This window comes from Solea senegalensis, unplaced genomic scaffold, assembly GCF_019176455.1.
Source record: "Solea senegalensis isolate Sse05_10M unplaced genomic scaffold, IFAPA_SoseM_1 scf7180000017347, whole genome shotgun sequence".
Classification (NCBI taxonomy): domain Eukaryota; kingdom Metazoa; phylum Chordata; class Actinopteri; order Pleuronectiformes; family Soleidae; genus Solea; species Solea senegalensis.
In genome coordinates this window covers 33,938-42,413 of record NW_025322353.1, presented here as the reverse complement: position 1 = coordinate 42,413, position 8,476 = coordinate 33,938, and the positions used below count along the sequence as shown (strand labels likewise).

At 44.2% G+C, this 8,476-nt stretch overlaps 7 non-coding genes across 7 annotated transcripts; 5 read left to right on the top strand and 2 right to left on the bottom strand.

The window, feature by feature from the left end:
* Positions 1-6: 6 nt before the first annotated feature.
* trnam-cau lies at positions 7-78 on the bottom strand. The gene has a single exon. It is a non-coding gene; the product is annotated as a tRNA-Met (tRNA).
* A 393-nt stretch (positions 79-471) lies between these two features.
* trnai-aau lies at positions 472-545 on the top strand. The gene has a single exon. It is a non-coding gene; the product is annotated as a tRNA-Ile (tRNA).
* Positions 546-1,926: 1,381 nt separating this feature from the next.
* Positions 1,927-2,000, top strand: trnai-aau. The gene has a single exon. It is a non-coding gene; the product is annotated as a tRNA-Ile (tRNA).
* Positions 2,001-3,381: 1,381 nt separating this feature from the next.
* On the top strand, positions 3,382-3,455 carry trnai-aau. Its single transcript has one exon. It is a non-coding gene; the product is annotated as a tRNA-Ile (tRNA).
* A 518-nt stretch (positions 3,456-3,973) lies between these two features.
* Positions 3,974-4,055, bottom strand: trnal-uag. Its single transcript has one exon. It is a non-coding gene; the product is annotated as a tRNA-Leu (tRNA).
* A 795-nt stretch (positions 4,056-4,850) lies between these two features.
* Positions 4,851-4,924, top strand: trnai-aau. Its single transcript has one exon. It is a non-coding gene; the product is annotated as a tRNA-Ile (tRNA).
* A 1,371-nt stretch (positions 4,925-6,295) lies between these two features.
* Positions 6,296-6,369, top strand: trnai-aau. The gene has a single exon. It is a non-coding gene; the product is annotated as a tRNA-Ile (tRNA).
* Positions 6,370-8,476: the final 2,107 nt, after the last annotated feature.

The window sequence follows — 8,476 nt, the reverse complement described above, 5'->3', positions numbered from 1 at the left end:
CTGCCTTAGCAGAGGATGGGTTCGATCCATCGACCTCTGGGTTATGGGCCCAGCACGCTTCCGCTGCGCCACTCTGCTCCTGACCTCCCCCCAAAAATGAGAACAACAGATGGGCAAACTCTTCTTAGGTAAGTCTACCAGGGACCAGTTTGCCAAAGTCGAAACACGCCCAGCTTGAGGATGATGTGTACATATTGATTTATGTGTGCAGATTCCAACAATGCAAAGCGGGACAACCCCAAAGCTTCTTCACACAAAATCCACTCTCCAAACCTTCTGCAAAAATAGTACATCCAGTCACAGAGTATGACTCAAATGGAATCATCACAAATCAGGGGTGCTTTTTGATGTGAGGTAACAATGTTTGCCAGTGCACCACTGTGCACCACCACCAGCAGCCTACTTAACGATGTTTATTTTGTGAAACCCAATAGGAAATCGACTCAAAACCTTGTTATAATGCCAAACGAGGGCCGGTTAGCTCAGATGGTCAGAGCGTGGTGCTAATAATGCCAAGGTCATGGGTTCGACCCCCATACTGGCCATTGACATCATCTTTATACAAAAACCACAACCCCGAAGTTTCTTCACACAAAAATTCACCCCCAAAACCTTCTGCAAAAAGATGAAGTCCTTTCACAGAGTGTGTCTGAATTGGAATCATTCAAATCAGGGCAGCTTTATGCTGTGAGGTAACAATCTTTGCCGGTGCACCACCACCAGCAGCATAATTAAATATCTTTACACACACGATTCCCAAAATTGCTAGGCCAAAGGAGACAAAGCCTGGTGTCTCCTGGCAAACTTCACACTGGTGGCGGTTGAACTGAGTTGGCTAACAAAGTACAGAGACTTTTCTGTGCCATGGATGACTATGACTCGTGTTCAACTTTTAGGATGTAATCCAAGTAACCAATGACAAGGACTTTTACAGTAAGCCATGTCTTTGAAACCCTCAGCCACACAACATTTAACATTACTCCTTTAGTGTTCAACAATTAAAGGTGTTATGGGACACAAACTGTGCCTCTGACAGAAAACGACTGAAATGACTGCTGTCTGATTTGAACCCACGCCTCCGAAGAGACTGGAGCCTAAATCCAGCGCCTTGGACCCCTCGGCCACACTACCTGTAGAGGAAGGCTTTTTTTCGGTTTTGTTTTTCCAAGATATCGCAAATCAGTATGACGTTGTCAGGTAAGATGCGCCACTGAAAAGGCAGACCACTGACGTGCACAGGTAGAAGAATGTCTAAGCTAAAGAAGGGTTCACTCTGCTGTTTGCCCAACAGTCATAAAGACAAAGGAGAAATTCAGAAAAGCACAGCAAGGTTAGACCACCATCAATTGTATTAAGTCTATGGACTGCAGACATGAGGTTTCACTAAATGGCCACACCTTGCTTCTACCCCAGTGTCGGCATTTACCGCCAACCATGCATAGAACACACATAGCACTGCCTTAGCAGAGGATGGTTTCGATCCATCGACCTCTGGGTTATGGGCCCAGCACGCTTCCGCTGCGCCACTCTGCTCCTGACCTCCCCCCAAAAATGAGAACAACAGATGGGCAAACTCTTCTTAGGTAAGTCTACCAGGGACCAGTTTGCCAAAGTCGAAACACGCCCAGCTTGAGGATCATGTGTACACATTGATTTATGTGTGCAGATTCCAACAATGCAAAGCGGGACAACCCCAAAGCTTCTTCACACAAAATCCACTCTCCAAACCTTCTGCAAAAATAGTACATCCAGTCACAGAGTATGACTCAAATGGAATCATCACAAATCAGGGGTGCTTTTTGATGTGAGGTAACAATGTTTGCCAGTGCACCACTGTGCACCACCACCAGCAGCCTACTTAACGATGTTTATTTTGTGAAACCCAATAGGAAATCGACTCAAAACCTTGTTATAATGCCGAACGAGGGCCGGTTAGCTCAGATGGTCAGAGCGTGGTGCTAATAACGCCAAGGTCATGGGTTCGACCCCCATACTGGCCATTGACATCATCTTTATACAAAAACCACAACCCCGAAGTTTCTTCACACAAAAATTCACCACCAAAACCTTCTGCAAAAAAATGAAGTCCTTTCACAGAGTGTGTCTGAATTGGAATCATTCAAATCAGGGCAGCTTCATGCTGTGAGGTAACAATCTTTGCCGGTGCACCACCACCAGCAGCATAATAAAATATCTTTACACACACGATTCCCAAAATTGCTAAGCCAAAGGAGACAAAGCCTGGTGTCTCCTGGCAAACTTCACACTGGTGGCGGTTGAACTGAGTTGGCTAACAAAGTACAGAGACTTTTCTGTGCCATGGATGACTATGACTCGTGTTCAACTTTTAGGATGTAATCCAAGTAACCAATGACAAGGACTTTTACAGTAAGCCATGTCTTTGAAACCCTCAGCCACACAACATTTAACATTACTCCTTTAGTGTTCAACAATTAAAGGTGTTATGGGACACAAACTGTGCCTCTGACAGAAAACGACTGAAATGACTGCTGTCTGATTTGAACCCACGCCTCCGAAGAGACTGGAGCCTAAATCCAGCGCCTTGGACCCCTCGGCCACACTACCTGTAGAGGAAGGCTTTTTTTCGGTTTTGTTTTTCCAAGATATCGCAAATCAGTATGACGTTGTCAGGTAAGATGCGCCACTGAAAAGGCAGACCACTGACGTGCACAGGTAGAAGAATGTCTAAGCTAAAGAAGGGTTCACTCTGCTGTTTGCCCAACAGTCATAAAGACAAAGGAGAAATTCAGAAAAGCACAGCAAGGTTTGACCACCATCAATTGTATTAAGTCTATGGACTGCAGACATGAGGTTTCACTAAATGGCCACACCTTGCTTCTACCCCAGTGTCGGCATTTACCGCCAACCATGCATAGAACACACATAGCACTGCCTTAGCAGAGGATGGTTTCGATCCATCGACCTCTGGGTTATGGGCCCAGCACGCTTCCGCTGCGCCACTCTGCTCCTGACCTCCCCCCAAAAATGAGAACAACAGATGGGCAAACTCTTCTTAGGTAAGTCTACCAGGGACCAGTTTGCCAAAGTCGAAACACGCCCAGCTTGAGGATCATGTGTACACATTGATTTATGTGTGCAGATTCCAACAATGCAAAGCGGGACAACCCCAAAGCTTCTTCACACAAAATCCACTCTCCAAACCTTCTGCAAAAATAGTACATCCAGTCACAGAGTATGACTCAATTGGAATCATCACAAATCAGGGGTGCTTTTTGATGTGAGGTAACAATGTTTGCCAGTGCACCACTGTTCACCACCACCAGCAGCCTACTTAACGATGTTTATTTTGTGAAACCCAATAGGAAATCGACTCAAAACCTTGTTATAATGCCGAACGAGGGCCGGTTAGCTCAGATGGTCAGAGCGTGGTGCTAATAACGCCAAGGTCATGGGTTCGACCCCCATACTGGCCATTGACATCATCTTTATACAAAAACCACAACCCCGAAGTTTCTTCACACAAAAATTCACCACCAAAACCTTCTGCAAAAAAATGAAGTCCTTTCACAGAGTGTGTCTGAATTGGAATCATTCAAATCAGGGCAGCTTCATGCTGTGAGGTAACAATCTTTGCCGGTGCACCACCACCAGCAGCATAATAAAATATCTTTACACACACGATTCCCAAAATTGCTAAGCCAAAGGAGACAAAGCCTGGTGTCTCCTGGCAAACTTCACACTGGTGGCGGTTGAACTGAGTTGGCTAACAAAGTACAGAGACTTTTCTGTGCCATGGATGACTATGACGACTGTTCAACTTTTAGGATGTAATCCAAGTAACCAATGACAAGGACTTTTACAGTAAGCCATGTCTTTGAAACCCTCAGTCACACAAGATTTTACATTACTTCTTTAGTGTTCAACCTTTAAAGGTGTTATGGGACACAAACTGTGCCTCTGACAGAAAACCACTGAAATGACTGTTGTCTAATGGCAGTGGTGGGATTTGAACCCACGCCTCCGAAGAGACTGGAGCCTAAATCCAGCGCCTTGGACCCCTCGGCCACACTACCTGTAGAGGAAGGCTCTTTTTCGGTTTTGTTTTTCCAAGATATCGCAAATCAGTATGACGTTGTCAGGTAAGATGCGCCACTGAAAAGGCAGACCACTGACGTGCACAGGTAGAAGAATGTCTAAGCTAAAGAAGGGTTCACTCTGCTGTTTGCCCAACAGTCATAAAGACAAAGGAGAAATTCAGAAAAGCACAGCAAGGTTAGACCACCATCAATTGTATTAAGTCTATGGACTGCAGACATGAGGTTTCACTAAATGGCCACACCTTGCTTCTACCCCAGTGTCGGCATTTACCGCCAACCATGCATAGAACACACATAGCACTGCCTTAGCAGAGGATGGTTTCGATCCATCGACCTCTGGGTTATGGGCCCAGCACGCTTCCGCTGCGCCACTCTGCTCCTGACCTCCCCCCAAAAATGAGAACAACAGATGGGCAAACTCTTCTTAGGTAAGTCTACAAGGGACCAGTTTGCCAAAGTCGAAACACGCCCAGCTTGAGGATCATGTGTACACATTGATTTATGTGTGCAGATTCCAACAATGCAAAGCGGGACAACCCCAAAGCTTCTTCACACAAAATCCACTCTCCAAACCTTCTGCAAAAATAGTACATCCAGTCACAGAGTATGACTCAATTGGAATCATCACAAATCAGGGGTGCTTTTTGATGTGAGGTAACAATGTTTGCCAGTGCACCACTGTGCACCACCACCAGCAGCCTACTTAACGATGTTTATTTTGTGAAACCCAATAGGAAATCGACTCAAAACCTTGTTATAATGCCGAACGAGGGCCGGTTAGCTCAGATGGTCAGAGCGTGGTGCTAATAACGCCAAGGTCATGGGTTCGACCCCCATACTGGCCATTGACATCATCTTTATACAAAAACCACAACTCTGAAGTTTCTTCACACAAAAATTCACCCCCAAAACCTTCTGCAAAAAAATGAAGTCCTTTCACAGAGTGTGTCTGAATTGGAATCATTCATATCAGGGCAGCTTTATGCTGTGAGGTAACAATCTTTGCCGGTGCACCACCACCAGCAGCATAATTAAATATCTTTACACACACGATTCCCAAAATTGCTAAGCCAAAGGAGACAAAGCCTGGTGTCTCCTGGCAAACTTCACACTGGTGGCGGTTGAACTGAGTTGGCTAACAAAGTACAGAGACTTTTCTGTGCCATGGATGACTATGACTCGTGTTCAACTTTTAGGATGTAATCCAAGTAACCAATGACAAGGACTTTTACAGTAAGCCATGTCTTTGAAACCCTCAGCCACACAACATTTAACATTACTTCTTTAGTGTTCAACCTTTAAAGGTGTTATGGGACACAAACTGTGCCTCTGACAGAAAACGACTGAAATGACTGTTGTCTGATTTGAACCCACGCCTCCGAAGAGACTGGAGCCTAAATCCAGCGCCTTGGACCCCTCGGCCACACTACCTGTAGAGGAAGGCTCTTTTTCGGTTTTGTTTTTCCAAGATATCGCAAATCAGTATGAGGTTGTCAGGTAAGATGCGCCACTGAAAAGGCAGACCACTGACGTGCACAGGTAGAAGAATGTCTAAGCTAAAGAAGGGTTCACTCTGCTGTTTGCCCAACAGTCATAAAGACAAAGGAGAAATTCAGAAAAGCACAGCAAGGTTTGACCACCATCAATTGTATTAAGTCTATGGACTGCAGACATGAGGTTTCACTAAATGGCCACACCTTGCTTCTACCCCAGTGTCGGCATTTACCGCCAACCATGCATAGAACACACATAGCACTGCCTTAGCAGAGGATGGTTTCGATCCATCGACCTCTGGGTTATGGGCCCAGCACGCTTCCGCTGCGCCACTCTGCTCCTGACCTCCCCCCAAAAATGAGAACAACAGATGGGCAAACTCTTCTTAGGTAAGTCTACAAGGGACCAGTTTGCCAAAGTCGAAACACGCCCAGCTTGAGGATCATGTTTACACATTGATTTATGTGTGCAGATTCCAACAATGCAAAGCGGGACAACCCCAAAGCTTCTTCACACAAAATCCACTCTCCAAACCTTCTGCAAAAATAGTACATCCAGTCACAGAGTATGACTCAATTGGAATCATCACAAATCAGGGGTGCTTTTTGATGTGAGGTAACAATGTTTGCCAGTGCACCACCACCAGCAGCCTACTTAACGATGTTTATTTTGTGAAACCCAATAGGAAATCGACTCAAAACCTTGTTATAATGCCGAACGAGGGCCGGTTAGCTCAGATGGTCAGAGCGTGGTGCTAATAACGCCAAGGTCATGGGTTCGACCCCCATACTGGCCATTGACACCATCTTTATACAAAAACCACAACCCCGAAGTTTCTTCACACCAAAATTCACCCCCCAAGCCTTCTGCAAAAAAATGAAGTCCTTTCACAGAGTGTGTCTGAATTGGAATCATTCAAATCAGGGCAGCTTTATGCTGTGAGGTAACAATCTTTGCCGGTGCACCACCACCAGCAGCATAATTAAATATCTTTACACACACGATTCCCAAAATTGCTAAGCCAAAGGAGACAAAGCCTGGTGTCTCCTGGCAAACTTCACACTGGTGGCGGTTGAACTGAGTTGGCTAACAAAGTACAGAGACTTTTCTGTGCCATGGATGACTATGACTCGTGTTTAACTTTTAGGATGTAATCCAAGTAACCAATGACAAAGACCTTTACAGTAAGCCATGTCTTTGAAACCCTCAGCCACACAACATTTAACATTACTCCTTTAGTGTTCAACAATTAAAGGTGTTATGGGACACAAACTGTGCCTCTGACAGAAAACGACTGAAATGACTGTTGTCTGATTTGAACCCACGCCTCCGAAGAGACTGGAGCTTATATCCAGCGCCTTGGACCCCTCGGCCACACTACCTGTAGAGGAAGGCTCTTTTTTTTTTTTCGGTTTTGTTTTTCCAAGATATCGCAAATCAGTATGACGTTGTCAGGTAAATGCTCCACTGAAAAGGCAGACCACTGACATGCACAGGAAGAAGAATGTCTAAGCTAAAGAAGGGTTTCACTCTGCTGTTTGCCCAACAGTTATAAAGACAAAGGAGAACTACAGTCAGTAAGAGCGCCTGGTGTCACAGTGTGGTGCTAATAACGCCAAGGTCATGGGTACTGGGCATGAAAGTGTGCTTGATAGAAGAACCACCCCCCCAAATTTTCTTCACACAAAAAACATAATTAATTATGTTTATTCTGGGAAACCCAACAGGAAGACAGCTAAAAGCCTTGTTAAAGTGTAAATCAGGTGCATATCAATGACCAATGTTTTGACTGGGCGGTAAATAAATAAATAAATAGTAAAGTAATATATATAGTAAATAGTAGTAAATACTTTAACATGTGGGATTTTGAGTCTTCTATAAATATGTTATGATGATTTCCTTTAACATGTGAAAATCCAATTTCACAACCCCTGCAACGACAAAGCCTTTGTGCACTCTTTGTCAACTATAGCGCTCCCTTTAGGGGAAGCACAGGCCCCAGGTTTGTATCTGTGGTTATGCAGTACAATTTCACCCACCAGTACTTCGAGCATGTATGTGTCTACAATGGTGTTGCAGCGGTTTCTTTGTGTCTCATGGGCCTTTTTTAAGTGATTCATGTTTTTGGCTTTAGAAGCAATATTCATTGTACCCTCAGCTCCCTCTTTTCTCTCCTCTGTTGCAATTCACTGCTGACTTTGGGAGAAAAAGCACCCTCACTCCCTCCAAGTATTCAAGCCTTATTTGTCATAGCAATACCAATACAGTACATTTTTCACTTCAGTAAAAACATATAATGCTATGATAGCTTATTTGAAATTATTTATTGTTTATCCAAAGATAATATTTATCCTTCTTACAACTCAGGGTTTTTTAATCATTCCTCCATCCTACAAGTTTGTTTGAGACACTTTATCAGTTATCTGTTAGCTTCCTGCTACACAGTGCACCAACATCAGACAACATCAGCAGTGACTGACCATCAGAGCAGCATTGACTGGAAAGGGTCAACATCATCGACCATGAGTCAGTGGATAAGAAAGATCTCATTCTAAAAACCCTGCCCGAACAGAGACAGACGTTATCATCTCTCCTGAATACACGTCCACTTATCATCCCATCACTGGTCCACACTCAGGTCAGCCAAATTTACCACGAGATCCTGCTCTCTTGTACAACTACTATACCCATGGTCAACAACAACCTTTAGACCTCTGACAGAAGCTAATAACTAACTCACACAGTTTTAACAAAATATCAATAGTAATATATTTTATTAAGTAATATTAAAGCTACACAAACTAAAGGTACTTTTCCATTATATAGTTCTAGCACTACTCGACTTGCCTCTACTCGATTTGGTATCAGGCAGGTTATTTTCCATTACTTCATATTACCTCCTC